The sequence below is a fragment of the Tursiops truncatus genome, chromosome 1 (assembly GCF_011762595.2).
Source record: "Tursiops truncatus isolate mTurTru1 chromosome 1, mTurTru1.mat.Y, whole genome shotgun sequence".
Taxonomy (NCBI): Eukaryota; Metazoa; Chordata; class Mammalia; order Artiodactyla; family Delphinidae; genus Tursiops; species Tursiops truncatus.
The window spans coordinates 67515074-67533620 of record NC_047034.1 but is presented as its reverse complement, the minus strand read 5'-3'; the positions used below and the strand labels follow the sequence as shown (position 1 = coordinate 67533620).

At 57.0% G+C, this 18547-nt stretch overlaps 10 non-coding genes across 10 annotated transcripts; 4 read left to right on the top strand and 6 right to left on the bottom strand.

Moving 5' to 3' along the window:
* Window positions 1-5859: 5859 nt before the first annotated feature.
* TRNAE-CUC (transfer RNA glutamic acid (anticodon CUC)) lies at window positions 5860-5931 on the bottom strand. Its single transcript has one exon. It is a non-coding gene; the product is annotated as a tRNA-Glu (tRNA).
* A 282-nt stretch (window positions 5932-6213) lies between these two features.
* Window positions 6214-6285, bottom strand: TRNAG-UCC (transfer RNA glycine (anticodon UCC)). The gene has a single exon. It is a non-coding gene; the product is annotated as a tRNA-Gly (tRNA).
* Window positions 6286-7137: 852 nt separating this feature from the next.
* Window positions 7138-7209, bottom strand: TRNAD-GUC (transfer RNA aspartic acid (anticodon GUC)). Its single transcript has one exon. It is a non-coding gene; the product is annotated as a tRNA-Asp (tRNA).
* Window positions 7210-7779: 570 nt separating this feature from the next.
* On the top strand, window positions 7780-7862 carry TRNAL-CAG (transfer RNA leucine (anticodon CAG)). The gene has a single exon. It is a non-coding gene; the product is annotated as a tRNA-Leu (tRNA).
* A 1103-nt stretch (window positions 7863-8965) lies between these two features.
* On the top strand, window positions 8966-9036 carry TRNAG-GCC (transfer RNA glycine (anticodon GCC)). The gene has a single exon. It is a non-coding gene; the product is annotated as a tRNA-Gly (tRNA).
* Window positions 9037-13059: 4023 nt separating this feature from the next.
* Window positions 13060-13131, bottom strand: TRNAE-CUC (transfer RNA glutamic acid (anticodon CUC)). Its single transcript has one exon. It is a non-coding gene; the product is annotated as a tRNA-Glu (tRNA).
* Window positions 13132-13409: 278 nt separating this feature from the next.
* TRNAG-UCC (transfer RNA glycine (anticodon UCC)) lies at window positions 13410-13481 on the bottom strand. The gene has a single exon. It is a non-coding gene; the product is annotated as a tRNA-Gly (tRNA).
* Window positions 13482-14328: 847 nt separating this feature from the next.
* TRNAD-GUC (transfer RNA aspartic acid (anticodon GUC)) lies at window positions 14329-14400 on the bottom strand. The gene has a single exon. It is a non-coding gene; the product is annotated as a tRNA-Asp (tRNA).
* A 572-nt stretch (window positions 14401-14972) lies between these two features.
* On the top strand, window positions 14973-15055 carry TRNAL-CAG (transfer RNA leucine (anticodon CAG)). The gene has a single exon. It is a non-coding gene; the product is annotated as a tRNA-Leu (tRNA).
* Window positions 15056-16160: 1105 nt separating this feature from the next.
* Window positions 16161-16231, top strand: TRNAG-GCC (transfer RNA glycine (anticodon GCC)). The gene has a single exon. It is a non-coding gene; the product is annotated as a tRNA-Gly (tRNA).
* The last annotated feature ends 2316 nt before the right edge of the window (window positions 16232-18547 follow it).

Here is an 18547-nt window from a genome sequence, read left to right as displayed (position 1 = left end):
GTGGCAGAGGCGGTGGGAGTCTCAACAGCAATAGACTATAGGTGACCAGAAAGAAAAAACAGCCGTTCCCTGGCTGGAAATCGAACTTGGGCTGCGGCGGTCAAATCCTAGCAACTAGACTACCAGGAAACAGGGTCAGGAGGCTGCAGTCAGCACCTTGTGGGAAAATATCTTAGGAATGATTCAGATATGTATGAGAAAACTTTCAGGGATGTCTGAAGAATGTTTTGAAGTGGTGTGTGTGGTGGTGGTGCAGTGATTGCCACCTGGGTCAAAGGGTGGAAGGGGACTTTAGTGGCAGAAAAGTTGGAAGAAAGATTGTGACAAGTCAAGCCAGGCAGGAAGAGGATAATTTTTCCTACAGCATTTTTGTCACTGACTCTCTGACCACAAGGGTTTCTCTTCTTTCCTTCCTACTTTCTTTCTTCCTTCTTCCTTCCCTCCCTCCCATACTACCTTCCTTCCTTCCATTCCTAAAATTTGTGTGCCTCTCTCCCTTCTGTAGTTTCCCTTTGTTTGACTGAGGAAAACATGTCCCTTTTTGCCCTCCCTTCCCCTAAAAGGACAATATTCCCGATCTTCTCCAGATTTACCTCTCCCCAGTGCAGAGGGAGAAACATTCAGGGTCAATGGGAAATGCCCACCTGGAGCTGCACCCTTCTTCTTGGCTGTGCTGTTATTTGTGACCTGGGAATGACCTGCACAAATGCCTGAATTCTGATTAGGCTTCTTCTCCCATCAGTACTGCTGAGGTGGATTAGGCCTCCAGTGCATACAGGCAAGGATCCACAGGTGGCCAAAGGAAGGCTGTTTGCAGGGGTTTGAACAGAACTTGGACAAGGGAGGTGAGGTGCCCTTTCAGTGCAGAAAGGAGCTAGAGTTGCTAGAGGGTCCTCCCTGTGCCACCATGCTTAGGCACAGAAGTGTGGGGAGTCCCATAATTCTAAATGTAAAACTGGCCTCACAGATCCTTCAGAAGGTATTTTTGTCAAGGTAGGAAGAAAGATCTTATTTTATTTTACTCTTTATTAACTTAATTTATAAGTTTAAAATATTTAAACATGCGGTATGTGGGCCTCCATTTGTACTCATTCCCACAGCAGCAGATATTAGGGCACACTGACTTCTGTGGCTCTCCAGGCCCACCCATGTAACAAGCTATCAGCTCCTTGCCCTGACCACTTGGATCTAAGGTCCTTCTTTCCTAAATTGAGTCATCTTTCTCCACTCCCCCCACCAGGAACCTTTTCCCGGGTCCCACCCCTAGTGAATCACAGCACCCTTGGAAATAAGCTCAGAACCTTTCCTACCCACTGTATCCATTAAGCATCAAGTCCTTTCTGTTTCATCCTCTGTGGCTTCCCCTCCAGTGAGGACAATGTCAAGTTCTTTGGGGAGTGTTTTCACCTCAGTAGCTCAAGCAGTTGCCAGGTAGTTTGAAGGTACGGGGCTAATGGGTGTGCATTTCCCTCTTAAAATTGTATTCAGGGCTTCCCTGGTGGCGCAGTGGTTGAGAGTCTGCCTGCCGATGCAGGGGACACGGGTTCGTGCCCCGGTCCGGGAAGATCCCACATGCTGCGGAGTGGCTGGGCCTGTGAGCCATGGCTGCTGAGCCTGCGTGTCCGGGACCTGTGCTCCGCAACGGGAGAGGCCACAACAGTGAGAGGCCCGCATGTCACACACACACACACACACACACAAAATTGTATTCAGTATCATGTTTCCAATTTTTAAAAAAGATTCCTTTAACTTGAGGAACACTCAGATTGCCTACTAGAAGTTAGGAGGGAGAAAAGGGGGCCTGTAAAGTTTCTTGGATGTTAGACTGGATGGATGGTGTGTTATTCAGGATCTCCTAGAAACAGAACCATTAGGGGATCTGTATCTATCTATATCTATAACATCTATATTTATATCTCTATCTCTATCTATCTATATCTAGAGAGAGAGATTATAAAGAATTAGCTCATGTGGTTATGGATCTGCAGTGTGAGTTGGCAACCTAGACACCCAGGAAAGCTGATGGTTTGGTTCTAGGTGGAGTCTGAAGGCCTGAGAACCAGGAGAGCTGATTCAAGGCCAGCAGGCTCCAGACCAAGGAAGAGCTGATGTTCCAGTCCAAGTCTGAAGGCAGGAAAACCCCAATTCCCAGTTTGAACGCAGTTAGGCAGGATGAGTTCTTTCTTACTAGGGGGAGGACAGTCTTTTTGTTCTATTCGGTCATCCAGCAGATTGGATGAGGCCCACCCACATTAGGGAGAGCAGTCTGCTTTACTCAGTCTTCTGATTGAAACGTTAATCCCATGCAAAAGCATCGTCACAGAAACACTTGAAATAACATTTGACCAAATATCTGGGCAACCCATGGCTCAGTCAAGTTGACACATAAAAGTAACCATCAGATGGTGACACAATTATACTGAGCACACACAGAGAGAATTGCTTTGGTTGGGCTTTAGTTTAGGATAACTGCTTTTTCAGAGCATTTTTGCTTCTGCCCTACCTGGATGTAGTGCAAAGATGCTTTCATCTGGTTGCATAAGAGGGATGAATTAAGAAAGAAAAAGTCCCTTCTGGCAGAGAAACAGCAGGGCTGGGCAACAGTAGGCTAAAACACACTTCCCTGGGAGCGCTTGAACCAACAATATATTGATTTACAGTTAAACCTGCTGAGCATTGGACATCAGGGACCACATTGAATTTTTTTTAAGTGAAATTCACATAACATAAAATTAACCATTTTAAAGTGAACAATTCAGTGGCATTCAATACATTCTCAAGGTTACACAACCACCACCCCTATCTAGTCCAAAACATTTTCATCATCCAAAATAAAACTCCATATCCGTTAAGCAATTATTCCCTAATACTCTCTCCTCCCAGAAACCAACGTTACCTCAAAAAATTTAAAAAGTTACAAACGTCCAGGAGTGGGATTAGAACCAATGACCTTTACACCTAATAGCCTAACACACTAACCACTTGCACCACAGAAGCCAAGGCAGCATATTCATCCTTGCAGGTTATATTCACAGATCTTTAATCAAACACCACATCCCTCTGCTAAGATTTCCACTTCTTCACTTTCACATTGCAAGTAGGTCTGACTTGTGTGATTCTAAAAACTAAAACAAGAAATCATCCCTGCATGTGACACTAGGATCCTTACTTCCTTTCTTCCCAATTCCAGCAGGAAGCAACTGCCTCTTTCTCCCAAAGTTGAGACAGAGACACGAGTAAAACAATTCACTACTTGATGGAAGTGAGAATGGCTTGAGGGAACGGAGAATGGAGCGGGGGTGGGTTTTGGGCAAATAGTTCGCTGCTAATTTGAACTAATGATCCCTGCTTGGGAAGTCAGCCTGATGTCCGAATTTCAGTAAACGTCTTTGAAGCCCAGTTTCATTGCCTCATTCTGAATTTTAAACCCAGATGCTGGGTTTATTCAAAGACATAAGTTCAATATGGCAGTGAGCTCCGAAGCTCTCCCTGAATGATTCTCAAGGAGTACCAAATACACCAACTGGAGGCAGAGCAACATCTGGGGACCTGAGAGACTGTAGGTTGAATACTCCCCGCCAATGCTACTCCTATTAACACGTAGTGATACAAAAATATTGCTGATGGGCCATGGCTCGCCATAGAGAATCACTAGTTTTTAATGAGTATCACTATAATTTTTTATTCTGAAACATGAAACCCACCTGCAAGTTACGTTGAATCAAGAAAATGTTTTAGTAATGAACGTAGTTACCCCGGATTCTTTGGAATTCTAAAAGCAGTTAACCATTCAGAGTTCTGCGCAGACTGGGCAATTTTACCAGGCGCTCTGGCATTTCTACTGGTGGCTCCTGCCATCCAGAAGTTCCTCAGTTGAGAAAACCAGAGTGTCAATTACACTTACTTAAGGTCTGAAAAAGCCTACTTATTGATTATTAATTACTTAATAATCGTTAGTGTTATAATATTAACGTATTAGTATTATCACATTTATCATATATTAATTACATAACGAAAAAAGCACTTAATATATTACTATTAATGTAATTAATTTATATTAATATCAATTAATTATTAATTGGGTGTTAATTTACCTATATAATCATATGGTCAGTTTTTCTAGAAAAACATGTTGATTCTGCTATGTGTAAAACCAGATCAGAAATGATATTCATAAAATGAAAAATAATACGATGTCATTTCCTAGCTAGGAGGTAAAGCAGATACAAATGGAAGACGTCACTTCCTCCAGGGAAAAAGTTGATTTGATTCAAAAGGCTTTTGTAAAAATTCCATAGACAAGATTTGCTAGAAGTGCAAGAGGCATAGAGAAAGTCTGGGTCCACAGAGTGGAGAGGCTTCCTTTTTTTTTTCTTAAAAATTTTTAAGAAGAGTCAGATGATCAAAGTCCTATTTAAAAAAAAAAGGAAAAAAAATAGCAGCTAGAAGAGTCTAGAAGGAGAACTGAACGCAGAAACTTCCACCTGCATAGAAAGGTAACTGTCAAGGAAAATATTAAACAGAAATGACAGGAGCTGGAAACTGATAAATAGATAAATCTCAGCACCAAGGAGAATGCCATTTCCTGGTAAGGAAGGATGGTGACAAAGAAAAGACAGAGTGGTGTGAAAAAGGTGGGGAGCTGTGCTGGAAAGAGAGGCCGGGTGGAAAAGAGGAGAACAAAAGTCAAGGCCAGAGTGTAAAAGGAGGTTATGTGAACGTATCCTTAACAAATGAAATTACTGCAATGGTGCAGCCATCTGGCCTAAAAAAAATGAGGTCTGCGATTTACTATGAGAGCATCATCAGAAGACAGGTGCAGGGGTGGAGAGAAGGATGGTGCATTCTGGGTACACAGATGGTAAGGCGGAATGGGAAATTATTATAAGTCATATCTACGTGAGAGGCATATGTGTGTTTGGTTGGGGGGTGGGGGAGGGAGGTATTCTCGGTAATATTCTGCCTCCCTGTGATAGGATTGAGAGCACTGAATAGGAATAAGCATGACTTATTCCAGTCATGCAACTGGAACAAGATGATGGCTGGTAGTCCACCCTGTCAGGCATCTGCCTCCACAGCCTCCCACCTGCTTGGCTAAGTTTGGCCTGCGGTACCTGCCTGCTCTCTCACTTCCGCTGCCCGGTGGTGTAACTACTGGCACGTGTCCAGATTCATTTTCACATCTCTGCTCCCCGGGTGATTAGTCCGCCTCTCTGCTCCCGGGCCCCGCACAAGACCAGGACGCCCTAGGAGCACACCACCGGCAAACGGGACTCACAGGCAGCCCAGGAGCTGGCACGCAACGGGGAAGCTGCCCGGAGCGGTTACTGGCGTAAGAGACAGATAAGGGAGGCGAGTCCCTGCAACTGGGCCGACTTGGAGATGTAGATAGATCCTTCTCCCGCTCGCGGGCGCCGCCGCTGCGGGCACTCAACACGGCCACCCCCGGCCCACCACCCCCACCTTTACCACAGACAGCACCAACAGCACCAGCACCTCACGAGGAAAGAAGGGGTGGGTGGTCAGACGTGAGGGGCGTCGTGGGGGAGGCAGTGGTGCTAGAGAGTCCAAACACAGGCGGGGGCGTTTGCTCGTGGACACAGCCTCGGCGGGGAGAGGCGCCGCCCCGGCCACTCGTGTTTGGGGCTGAGGCAAGCGTCCGAAAACGAAGACACGGGACGTCGAAGGCCTCGAGTGGGCGCGCGTCAGGACGGCCAAAAGGTTTGGCAGCGGAGGGAGGGTGGAGGTTGCCTGGCAGGGCTTGGGCTGCAGGTGCAGGGCGAGGCGCCGAGGCCGCGGAACAAGCGTGGCCTAAAAGTGGGATGTGGACGGTGTGAGGTAGAGAGGAAGAAGAAAGGCTTCCCTGACCGGGAATCGAACCCGGGCCGCGGCGGTGAGAGCGCCGAATCCTAACCACTAGACCACCAGGGAGCGTCGGGCTCTACCACTGCTCCTGCTCGACCCATAGCAGCCGCTCGGCGCCACCTTGGCGCCAAGACCCGGCCTTTCCAAGTGCAGCCACGCGCCGCCCCTGGCAATCCACGTGTCCTCCCGTCCTTCCTGCTTGCAGCACCCTCAGAACACTGCGCGCCTGCTTCTCGCACACACAAGAAGAGCCGCTAGGGCCACCAAGCTCCCTGCTCCCAGCTCTCCCTCACAGGCCCCCGGCCGGCCGGCCGGCCGCCCGCGGAGCGCGGCAAAAGGTCAGCCTGCTGCGTTGGCCGGGAATCGAACCCGGGTCAACTGCTTGGAAGGCAGCTATGCTCACCACTATACCACCAACGCTGCACAGCCCGGGCCGCCCCGAGACGCCGGCACCGGGCTCGCCCGAGCGCACTCTCGTCGCCGCTTCCTCCTCCCCCTCCTCCTCCTCCTCCTCCTCCGACTCCTTCTCTTCCGACTCCTCCTCCTTCTCTTCCTCCTCCTGCTCCCCTTTCTCTTCCTCGTCGTCCTCCACCTCCTCAGCCGCCGCCGCCGCCGCCGCCGCCGCCGCCGCTTGGAGCAGCCCTGCCCCGACGCCACGCCGGCCGGCAGCTCTGTGATGTCACAGGCGCCACCAAGGCCCCCCGGCGCCCCACCCGCGCCAGCCCTACGAAGCTGCCCTAGACCACCCGCCCGACCGCCTCAGGGTGGTGCTCTCGCTGCCTTGCTGCTCCAGGTCCCTCGGCTCCACGCCGCGGCCCGCCCCCGCCCCCGGCGCACGCATCTTCCAGCACCCCGGCTCGCCAAAGCCCTTCTCCACCGGGTGCCTGGCAGACCACTTCCCGCACCGACAGGGGACGGCACTCATCCGCCTCCCACCCGTCCCGGCAGCTGGGCACCTATGCAGCTGTGCATAGCTGCGCAGCCTTGCGTCGCGACGCAAGGAGCCCACGGAGACAGCCACTTTGGGCGGGCCGCAACGTCATCGAGAGCTTGTGGTGTCCAGAGGAGGCCGTCGCTCGGCCGTGGCGACTGAGTGCCCGGCGACGAGGAAGGGCTGGAGGGCTGGAGGGGGTCGAGGGTGGGCAGACTGGGCACGCGATGGCGCCCTGGGCCTCCATGGAGGACGGAGGACAGAGGGCGGAGAAGCAGGGCCCTTGGGAGATAGGCGACTGGACAGAGAGCGGCGCCAGCCACCAAAAGGGGGCGTGTTGCCTCCCCGTCGGGGAATCGAACCCCGGTCTCCCGCGTGACAGGCGGGGATACTCACCACTATACTAACGAGGACGGCAGGAACCATTGCCGCGCCCGGACGCTCTCGGGCTGCCGGCCGACGCCTCCCCCTGCCCTCCGCCCCTTGCCCACCACGGGCGCCCGGCACGTGCCCGAGCCGACCCAACGCCACACCAACCGCGTCCTCCAAAGCAGCAGCCCCCGACCCGACAGGGACCCGGACCCGAGTGGCGCTGAAAGCTCCGAGTGCGCGCTGCCTGTTGCCTCCGACGCAGGGATCGAGCCGGGAGGAGGGGGGCGAGACCGAAAGCAAGGCTGCGAGGAGCGGGTGGTCGCGCGCCTGGCCGTGGCCGGCGAGGAGAGGCGCGGGTGGGAGCCGGCGGCAGGGGCTGGCAAGACGCGGCCCGGCTCCGTCCGGGGCCAGGGCTGGGCGAGGGCGCCAGCGCGGCGGAGCCAGGCGCGTCGTCTGGCCTTGCTCCCCGTCGGCCGCCGCGCGCCCGCTCCATCGCTCCCCCACTCGGCCGCGCGCCTGGCGCGGAGCACCGCGTCCCGCCAAGGGCACCGGGCTGCGCGTCGCGTCGGGTCCCAGCCAGCCGAGCGGCCACGCGCACGCCCAGGCCCGCCGTCAGGATGGCCGAGCGGTCTAAGGCGCTGCGTTCAGGTCGCAGTCTCCCCTGGAGGCGTGGGTTCGAATCCCACTCCTGACAAGCCAGCCTTTTGGCCCGCCCGACAAACGCACCCGGCCCTAGGGCAGCGCTTTACTGCCTTCCAGTCCGTTCGCGCCTTGCACTCTTGCCACCTCTCCAAACTGCGGCCCGGACATCCACGCCTCTCAGACGCGGGACCTTCTCAGCCACGGCCGCGGGCCTGGCAGAAACGGCCCGCTACGAACCCTCCGGCCACGGGCTTTCAGGACAAACGCCCTCCCCGCCAGCTCCTACGCCCCCTCCTACCTGCACCCACACCAGGAAGCCCTTCAGTCCTTCGCAGCACATCTTTCCTCACCTGCTGGCGGCTGCTGCTGCTGGTCTTCCTGCCTGCCTGCCTGCCTGCCTGCCTGCCTTCGCCCCTCCCACCCACGGCCTCTCCCCCGCTCCACCCCGCCCCCACCGCCACACGCAGAACGGCCGCGTGTGGAAAGCCCTCCACGCCTCGCCCGCCCTCCGACTTCTGCCCGGTGAACAGCGGACTCGTTCTCACAGCCTTCCTTCCACTTCCGCCAGCAGCAGCTCTCCCTCCCTTTCCAACATCTGTCCTGACGCCAGACCCAACGGCCTGCCTGCCCATTCCATTCCCTCCACAGCTACAGCGAGGTGGCCGCCGACAGCGTCCTGCCTGCCTGTGGTGCGTGCCCTCGGTGCTTTTTCGCCTTGGGACCCTGGCCGGACCACACCTGACTGCCTGCCTGCCTGCGTCGGAGCCGGGCGGCGGCTGAGAGGAACGTCGGTGCTCAGCCGCAGCGGCCACGCCTCGCCTGCCCTGACTGGGATTCGGGCGCGGGCCAGGCTTTTCGCCTCCTGGCTTCCTCTGGAGACATCGACAGTCGCGCGGCTCCGTGGACGGCAGAGAAAGCGCAGGACAGGCCGAGCCCGCCAGCGTCCCTCCATCCATCGGTGCTTCCGACCGCCTCGCGCCCTGGGGTCGCCAGAGTGCCCGGAGCCTCTCATTCAGGGGGCCCGTCGGCCTCCTGCTCAAATGGAGCCCATGCCCACGGGGCGAGCAGTGACCAGGATCCGGCGGTTGGCGGCGAGCGCCGCTGGGGCAGCGTTGGGCGCCGCTGGGGCAGCGGCGGGCGCCGGCGGCCATCGGTGCATGGGTGGTTCAGTGGTAGAATTCTCGCCCGCCACGCGGGAGGCCCGGGTTCGATTCCCGGCCCATGCAAACGCAGCGTCCCCTTTTGGTTCCCACAGCCCCAAAGCAGAGCTGGGTTTCCCAGCTGCCACACTCAAGGCACCGGTCCTGCAACAGCTCGCTCACCACCGTACCTTCCGGCCCCTGTCCTTCCCACGCAGACGCCCCCAGGCCTCCAGAACCTGACACCTCGCCGGCTCAGCCACTCTTTCGCCCAGACCCCTTCCTTGTCCTTGTTCTCTTCCTGACCCCGACCCCGCTTGTGTCCCGCTTGTCACTAGTAAGGAACTCCCCACACTGGCACCCGCACAGCCCAACCTCTTCACCTTTCGCCACGTGTCCAAGCTCTCTGCCTCACTCTACCCCCACTCCGAAAATTATACTATCTTTGTACAACCAGGATCAAGCAAGTTGCCACCTCTGGGAGCGATACATCCCATTTTCCTAGAGAGTCCCAAAAGCGCTCACTTGCACGAGGAGTTCCAAAGAAGTCCACACTATCATCGCAGACTACACTCTAGATTCACGTTTTGACCCTCAACAGAAACACGTTTCCAACACCGGCCCGTTCCTCCACCGCTACTGCCACCAGCACCATCAGCACGACAGACACCACCCCCTCCCCTGAACCTCTGCTCCCATCAACAGCATCAGCCCTCGGGACAGCACCCCCAGCACCACCACCTCAGCCTCCTGCCTACTCCCACAAACACCCCCCTCCCACCTCCTATCTCGCCACTTTTTCCCCCGATCCTTCCCAAATCCTACGTTGTCAAGGATCCTGCCCTTGCCTCCGTCCCGTTGCCGTCCTTTTGTTTCCCCTTTGTCTTCTCCTTTTCGTAGCAGTATGGTTGGTTGACAACATCGCATTACTTTCAAATGTACAGCAAAGTGATTCCGTTATATGTCCTTTTCCAGGTTATTTTCCGTTATACGTTATCACGACACATGAATACAGTTCCCTGTGCTGTACGGTAAATCCTTGTTGCTTGTGTGCTTTATGTATAGTATTTCCTCTCTGTTAATCGCTGCTCCGGATTTTCCCCTGCCCTACACTTTCCCCTTGGGCAACGAACAGTGTGTTTTCTATGTCTGTGTGTCTGTCTCTCTTTGGCACATACGTTCGTTTGTAGTACGCTTTAGAGTCCCCGTATCTTTGTGCTTCTCTGCCTGACTTACGTCGCTAAGTGTAATATACTCTAGGTCCCTCCTTCTTGGTGCAAATGGCAGTATCTCACTCTTTTGTATGGCTGAGTAATATTCCACAGCAAAGTAATATTGCACAGCAAAGCAGATACTGTTTCCCATGTCTAATAACGTTTCAGATTGCTTTCCATGATAGCTTACTACACGATATTGAATATCATTCCCTGTGTTATACTGGAAATCCTTGTTGCTTATGTCTTTTTTTTTTTTTTTTTTTGCAGTACGCGGGCCTCTCACTGCTGTGGCCTCTCCCGTTGCGGAGCACAGGCTCCGGACGCGCAGGCTCAGCGGCCATGGCTCACGGGCCCAGCCGCTCCGCGGCATGTGGGATCTTCCCGGACCGGGGCACGAACCCGTGTCCCCTGCATCGGCAGGCGGACTCTCAACCACTGCGCCACCAGGGAAGCCCCCTGCTTATGTCTTTTATATGAAGTACGGTGTATCTGTTCATCGCAGCTCCTAATTTATGTCTCCACCCCTGCCTTTCTCCTCGGGTAACCATCAGTGTGTTTTCTCTGTCTGGGAGTCTGTTTCTCTTTTGCACATACATTCTTTTCTATTACGTTTTAGATTCCACGTATCTTTGTGCTTCTCTGTCAGACTTACTTCACCAAGTGTAATAATCTCTAGGACCATCCTTATTGTGGCAAATGGCAATATTTCATTTTCTGAAATGGCTGAGTAATACTCCCCAGTACATATATACCACATCCTTTTCTCTCAGCCGACTGCTGATGGGCACATGGGTTTTTTCTGTGTCTTGGCTGTGGCACGTAGCGCAGCTACAAACACGGGGGTGCGGGGATCTCTCCAAACAACAGTTTTTCTCTTTGGCGGCTGTGTACCCACGACGGGGATTGCTGGATCATCTGATGGCTCAGTTCCTCCTACTTATTTATTTATATATTTATTTATTTACTTACTTACTTTTAAGGACTAGTACTTGTGGTTTAGGAAGAAGAGTTGAGTAACCACATGGAGTTAGTTTCAGGTGTACAGCAAAGGGGATACTGTTTTCCATGTCTAATATTGTTTCAGATTGATTTCCAGTATAGGTTATTGCAGGATATTGAATATCATTCCCTGTGTTATTCTGTAAATCCTTGTTGCTTATCTCCTTTATATGAAGTACTGTGTATCGGTTCATCGAGCTCCTAATTTATCCCTCCACCCCTCCTTTTTCCCTCGGGTAACCATCACTGTGTTTTCCAGGTCTGTGAGCCTGTTTCTGTTTCGCACATAGATTCAGTGGTAGTACCTTTGAGATTCCACGTATCTTTGTGTTTCTCTGTCGGACATACTTCACGAAGCGTAATATTCTCGGGGAGCAGTCTTGTGGCAGCAAATGGCAATAGTTCATTCTTTTTTATTCATGGCTGAGTGATAGCTCGTACTACATAGATACGACCTCTTCTTGTACTGGCCACCCGTTGACGGGCACTTGGGTTTTTTTCCGTGTCTTGGCTAGTGCAAATAGTGCCGCTGTGAACATGGAGGTGCCTGGGCCTTTCTGAACTCTTGTTTCGCCATTTCCGGGTACGTACCCAGGAGTGGGATTGCTGGATCAGACGGGACTTCTCCCTTGGCCTCTTTCAACCTCAACCCCTCCTCCCCCCACCCCCGCCGCCACACACACCTGAGGCTGGATGGTTTCTCCCGATGAGAGGTGATGTGTGTCTCTGGGGCAGTAGAATGCCTCCACCCGATTCGGACCCCCACCTAGCCCCTGTGGTGCACTCCGTTTCTGTTGTTCTCTTGCCCGCCTCCTACCCACCGCCCCCAGTAACAACCCATTGCTTGGCCTGACCACCTTGCCGCACAGCACACCAGTCTGGGGCGCTCACCCGCCACCCCACCGCGAAGGGGTCCTCTCCCACCATCTTCCACGCCCCACAGCCCACTCACACACCCCGCCCTTCCCCCCAGCCTGCAGGCTCTGACCCCTCTCCCCGCCACCTGCCCCTTTTATCCCAGGCCCGCCTGTCACATGTCCTGCCCGGAAGTCTCACTTCTGCCAGCGCTCCTCAGACTCACCCTACTCCAGGCCCACTCCGCCCCCTCATCTGACCCACCCGCAAACACGTGCCCGGCCGGGTACCACCACCACACCAAGCTTCTGCTGAGCCCCTTCCTGAGCGGCCAGCCGCTCTCCCGGGCCAGGTCCCTGCCAGCCCAACACCTCCCGCTCCTGCCCGCGCGCCAGCCAGACACCCCAGGTCCTTCCTCGCACCTCCCAGCACGCGGCCCACCGCCGCCCTCTCTCCATGGGCTCGTTCTGCTCCGTTCCCTAGCCCGCGTGGGGTGGCCACCGACCACGGCCACAAAGACCTTCATCCCACACTGTCAGCCACCCCCAAGGCACCGGCAAGGGCGTTCAGGAAACCTGCTGCGGTGTTGCGAAGCACCCGTCTGCCCACCGGTGCTCCTTTCCACAGGGGATCCGGCGCTGTCAGAAGGCACCGCGTGTGACAGCGCCGTCGGTGCCGCCGCCGCTGTCGCCGTGGGGGAGAAGCAGTGCTGCTGGAGAGTCCAAACACAGGCGGGGGCGTTTGCTCGTGGACACAGCCTCGGCGGGGAGAGGCGCCGCCCCGGCCATTCGTGTTTGGGGCTGAGGCAAGCGTGTGAAAACGAAGACACGGGACGTCGAAGGCCTCGAGTGGGCGCGCGCCAGTGCGGCCAAAAGGTCTGGCCGGGCAGGGAGGGTGGAGGTTGCCTGGCAGGGCTTGGGCTGCAGGTGCAGGGCACCGGGCGGTTGTTGTCGGGCAGGGCGCGACGCCGAGGCCGCGGAGCAAGCGTGGCCTAAAAGTGGGATGTGGACGGTGTGAGGTAGAGAGGAAGAAGAAAGGCTTCCCTGACCGGGAATCGAACCCGGGCCGCGGCGGTGAGAGCGCCGAATCCTAACCACTAGACCACCAGGGAGCGTCGGGCTCTACCACGGCTCCTGCTCGACCCATAGCAGCCGCTCGGCGCCACCTTGGCGCCAAGACCCGGCCTTTCCAAGTGCAGCCACACGCCGCCCCTGGCAATCCACGTGTCCTCCCGTCCTTCCTGCTCGCAGCACCCTCAGAACACTGCGCGCCTGCTTCTCGCACACACAAGAAGAGCCGCTAGGGCCACCAAGCTCCCTGCTCCCAGCTCTCCCTCACGGGTCCCCGGCCGGCCGGCCGCCCGCGCAGCGCGGCAAAAGGTCAGCCCGCTGCGTTGGCCGGGAATCGAACCCGGGTCAACTGCTTGGAAGGCAGCTATGCTCACCACTATACCACCAACGCTGCACAGCCCGGGCCGCCCCGAGACGCCGGCACCGGGCTCGCCCGAGCGCACTCTCGTCGCCGCTTCCTCCTCCCCCTCCTCCTCCTCCTCCTCCTCCTCCGACTCCTTCTCTTCCGACTCCTCCTCCTTCTCTTCCTCCTCCTGCTCCCCTTTCTCTTCCTCGTCCTCCTCCTCCTCCTCAGCCGCCGCCGCCGCCGCTTGGAGCAGCCCTGCCCCGACGCCACGCCGGCCGGCAGCTCTGTGACGTCACAGACGCCACCAAGGCCCCCCGGCGCCCCACCCGCGCCAGCCCCACGAAGCTGCCCTAGACCACCCGCCCGATCGCCTCAGGGTGGCGCTCTCGCTGCCTTGCCGCTCCAGGTCCCTCGGCTCCACGCCGCGGCGCGCCCCCGCCCACGGCGCACGCATCTTCCAGCACCCGGCTCGCCAAAGCCCTTCTCCACCCGGCGCCTGGCCAGGCCACTTCCCGCACCGACAGGGGACGGCACTCATCCGCCTCCCACCCGTCCCGGCAGCTGGGCACCTATGCAGCTGTGCATAGCTGCGCAGCCTTGCGTCGCGACGCAAGAGCCCACGGAGACAGCCACTTTGGGCGGGCCGCAACGTCATCGAGAGCTTGTGGTGTCCAGAGGAGGCCGTCGCTCGGCCGTGGCGACCGAGTGCCCGGCGACGAGGAAGGGCTGGAGGGCTGGAGGGCTGGAGGGGGTCGAGGGTGGGCAGGCTGGGCACGCGCTGGGGCCCTGCGCCTCGCTGGAGGACGGAGAACACAGGGCGGACAAGCAGGGTCCTTGGGAGATAGGCGGCGGGACAGAGAGCGGCGCCAGCCACCAAAAGGGGGCGTGTTGCCTCCCCGTCGGGGAATCGAACCCCGGTCTCCCGCGTGACAGGCGGGGATACTCACCACTATACTAACGAGGACGGCGGCCACCGCCCCCGCGCCCGGACGCTCTCGGGCTGCCGGCCGACGCCTCCCCCTGTCCTCCGGACCCCTGCCCACCACGGGCGCCCGGCACGTGCCCGACCCGACCCAACGCCACACCAACCGCGTCCTCCAAAGCAGCGGCCCCCGACCCGACAGGGACCCGGACCCGAGTGGCGCTGAAAGCTCCCAGTGCGCGCTGCCTATTGCCTCCGACGCGGGGATCGCGCCGGGACGAGGGGGCCTGAGACCGAAAGCAAGGCTGCGAGGAGGGGGTGGGCGCGCGCCTGGCCGTGGCCGGCGAGGAGAGGCGCGGGTGGGGGCCGGCGGCAGGGGCTGGCAAGACGCGGCCCGGCTCCGTCCGGGGCCAGGGCTGGGCGAGGGCGCCAGCGCGGCGGAGCCAGGCGCGTCGTCTGGCCTTGCTCCCCGTCGGCCGCCGCGCGCCCGCTCCATCGCTCCCCCACTCGGCCGCGCGCCTGGCGCGGAGCACCGCGTCCCGCCAAGGGCACCGGGCTGCGCGTCGCGTCGGGTCCCAGCCAGCCGAGCGGCCACGCGCACGCCCAGGCCCGCCGTCAGGATGGCCGAGCGGTCTAAGGCGCTGCGTTCAGGTCGCAGTCTCCCCTGGAGGCGTGGGTTCGAATCCCACTCCTGACAAGCCAGCCTTTTGGCCCGCCCGACAAACGCACCCGGCCCTAGGGCAGCGCTTTACTGCCTTCCAGTCCGTTCGCGCCTTGCACTCTTGCCACCTCTCCAAACTGCGGCCCGGACATCCACGCCTCTCAGACGCGGGACCTTCTCAGCCACGGCCGCGGGCCTGGCAGAAACGGCCCGCTACGAACCCTCCGGCCACGGGCTTTCAGGACAAACGCCCTCCCCGCCAGCTCCTACGCCCCCTCCTACCTGCACCCACACCAGGAAGCCCTTCAGTCCTTCGCAGCACATCTTTCCTCACCTGCTGGCGGCTGCTGCTGCTGGTCTTCCTGCCTGCCTGCCTGCCTGCCTGCCTTCGCCCCTCCCCCCCACGGCCTCTCCCCCGCCCCACCCCGCCCCCACCGCCACACGCAGAACGGCCGCGTGTGGAAAGCCCTCCACGCCTCGCCCGCCCTCCGACTTCTGCCTGGTGAACAGCGGACTCGTTCTCACAGCCTTCCTTCCACTTCCGCCAGCAGCAGCTCTCCCTCTTTCCAACATCCTGTCCTTCCCGCCAGACCCAACGGCCTGCCTGCCCATTCCATTCCCTCCACAGCCACAGCGAGGTGGCCGCCGACAGCGTCCTGACTGCCTTGTGGTGCGTGCCCTCGGTGCTTTTTCGCCTTGGGACCCTGGCCGGACCACACCTGTCTGCCTGCCTGCCTGCCTGCGTCGGAGCCGGGCGGGGGCTGAGAGGAACGTCGCTGCTCAGCCGCAGCGGCCACGCCTCGCCTGCCCTGACTGGGATTCGGGCGCGGGCCAGGCCGGTTCGCCTCCTGGCTTCCTCTGGCGACACCGGCAGTCTCGCGGCTCCGTGGACGGCAGAGAAAGCGCAGGACAGGCCGAGCCCGCCTGCGTCCCTCCATCCATCGGTGCTTCCGACCGCCTCGCGCCCTGGGGTCGCCAGAGTGCCCGGAGCCTCTCATTCAGGGGGCCCGTCGGCCTCCTGCTCAAATGGAGCCCATGCCCACGCGGCGAGCAGTGACCAGGGTCCGGCGGTTGGCGGCGAGCGCCGCTGGGGCAGCGTTGGGCGCCGCTGGGGCAGCGGCGGGCGCCGGCGGCCATCGGTGCATGGGTGGTTCAGTGGTAGAATTCTCGCCTGCCACGCGGGAGGCCCGGGTTCGATTCCCGGCCCATGCAGACGCAGCGTCCCCTTTTGGTGCCCGCAGCCCCAAAGCGGAGCTGGGTTTCCCAGCTGCCACACTCAAGGCACCGGTCCTGCAACAGCTCGCTCACCACCGTACCTTCCCGGCCCCTGTCCTTCCCACGCAGACGCCGCTACCCCACACACACCCGGGAGCCAGGCCTCCAGGACCTGACACCTCGCGGGCTCAGCCACTCTTTCGCCCAGACCCCTTCCTTGTCCTTGTTCTCTTCCTGACCCCGACCCCGCTTGTGTCCCGCTTGTCACCGTAAGGAACACCCCACACTGGCACCCGCACAGCCCAACCTCTTCACCTTTCGCCACGTGTCCAAGCTCTCTGCCTCACTCTGCCCCCACTCCGAAAATTATACTATCTTTGCACAACCAGCAGCAAGCAAGTCGCCACCTCTGGGAGCGATACATCCCAGTTTCCTAGAGAGTCCCAAAAGCGCTCACTTGCACGAGGAATTCCAAAGAAGTCCACACTATCATCGCAGACTACACTCTAGATTCACGTTTTGACCCTCAACAGAAACACGTTTCCAACACCGGCCCGCTCCTCCACCGCTACTGTCCACCAGCGCCATCAGCACGACAAACACCAACCCCTCCCCTGAACCTCTGCTCCCACCAACAGCATCAGCCCTCGGGACAGCACCCCCAGCACCACCACCTCAGCCTCCTGCCTATTCCCACAAACACCCCCCTCCCCCCTCCTATGTCGCCACTTTTCCCCCCGATCCTTTCCAAATCCTACGTTGTCAAGGATCCTGCCCTTGCCTCTGTCCCGTTGCCCTCTTGTTTTCCCCTTCGTCGTCTTCTCCTTTTCGTAGCAGTATGGTTGGTTTAAACATTGTGTTACTTTCTGGTGTACAGCAAAGTGATTCAGTTATATGTCCTTTTCCAGGTTATTTTCCGTTATACGTTATCACGACACATGAATACAGTTCCCTGTGCTGTACGGTAAATCCTTGTTGCTTGTGTGCTTTATGTATAGTATTTCCTCTCTGTTAATCACAGCTCCGGAATTTCCCCTGCCCTACACTTTCCCCTTGGGTAACGAACAGTGTGTTTTCTATGTCTGTGTGTCTGTCTCTCTTTGGCACATACGTTCGTTTGTAGTACGCTTTAGAGTCCCCGTATCTTTGTGCTTCTCTGCCTGACTTACGTCGCTAAGTGTAATATACTCTAGGTCCCTCCTTCTTGGTGCAAATGGCAGTATCTCACTCTTTTGTATGGCTGAGTAATATTCCACAGCAAAGTAATATTGCACAGCAAAGCAGATACTGTTTCCCATGTCTAATAACGTTTCAGATTGCTTTCCATGATAGCTTACTACACGATATTGAATATCATTCCCTGTGTTATACTGGAAATCCTTGTTGCTTATGTCTTTTTTTTTTTTTTTTTTTTGCAGTACGCGGGCCTCTCACTGCTGTGGCCTCTCCCGTTGCGGAGCACAGGCTCCGGACGCGCAGGCTCAGCGGCCATGGCTCACGGGCCCAGCCGCTCCGCGGCATGTGGGATCTTCCCGGACCGGGGCACGAACCCGTGTCCCCTGCATCGGCAGGCGGACTCTCAACCACTGCGCCACCAGGGAAGCCCCCTGCTTATGTCTTTTATATGAAGTACGGTGTATCTGTTCATCGCAGCTCCTAATTTATGTCTCCACCCCTGCCTTTCTCCTCGGGTAACCATCAGTGTGTTTTCTCTGTCTGGGAGTCTGTTTCTCTTTTGCACATACATTCTTTTCTATTACGTTTTAGATTCCACGTATCTTTGTGCTTCTCTGTCAGACTTACTTCACCAAGTGTAATAATCTCTAGGACCATCCTTATTGTGGCAAATGGCAATATTTCATTTTCTGAAATGGCTGAGTAATACTCCCCAGTACATATATACCACATCCTTTTCTCTCAGCCGACTGCTGATGGGCACATGGGTTTTTTCTGTGTCTTGGCTGTGGCACGTAGCGCAGCTACAAACACGGGGGTGCGGGGATCTCTCCAAACAACAGTTTTTCTCTTTGGCGGCTGTGTACCCACGACGGGGATTGCTGGATCATCTGATGGCTCAGTTCCTCCTATTTATTTATTTATTTATTTATTTATTTATTTATTTATTTACTTACTTTTAAGGACTAGTACTTGTGGTTTAGGAAGAAGAGTTGGTTAACCACATGGAGTTAGTTTCAGGTGTACAGCAAAGGGGATACTGTTTTCCATGTCTAATGTTGTGTCAGATTGATTTCCAGTATAGGTTATTGCAGGATATTGAATATCATTCCCTGTGTTATTCTGTAAATCCTTGCT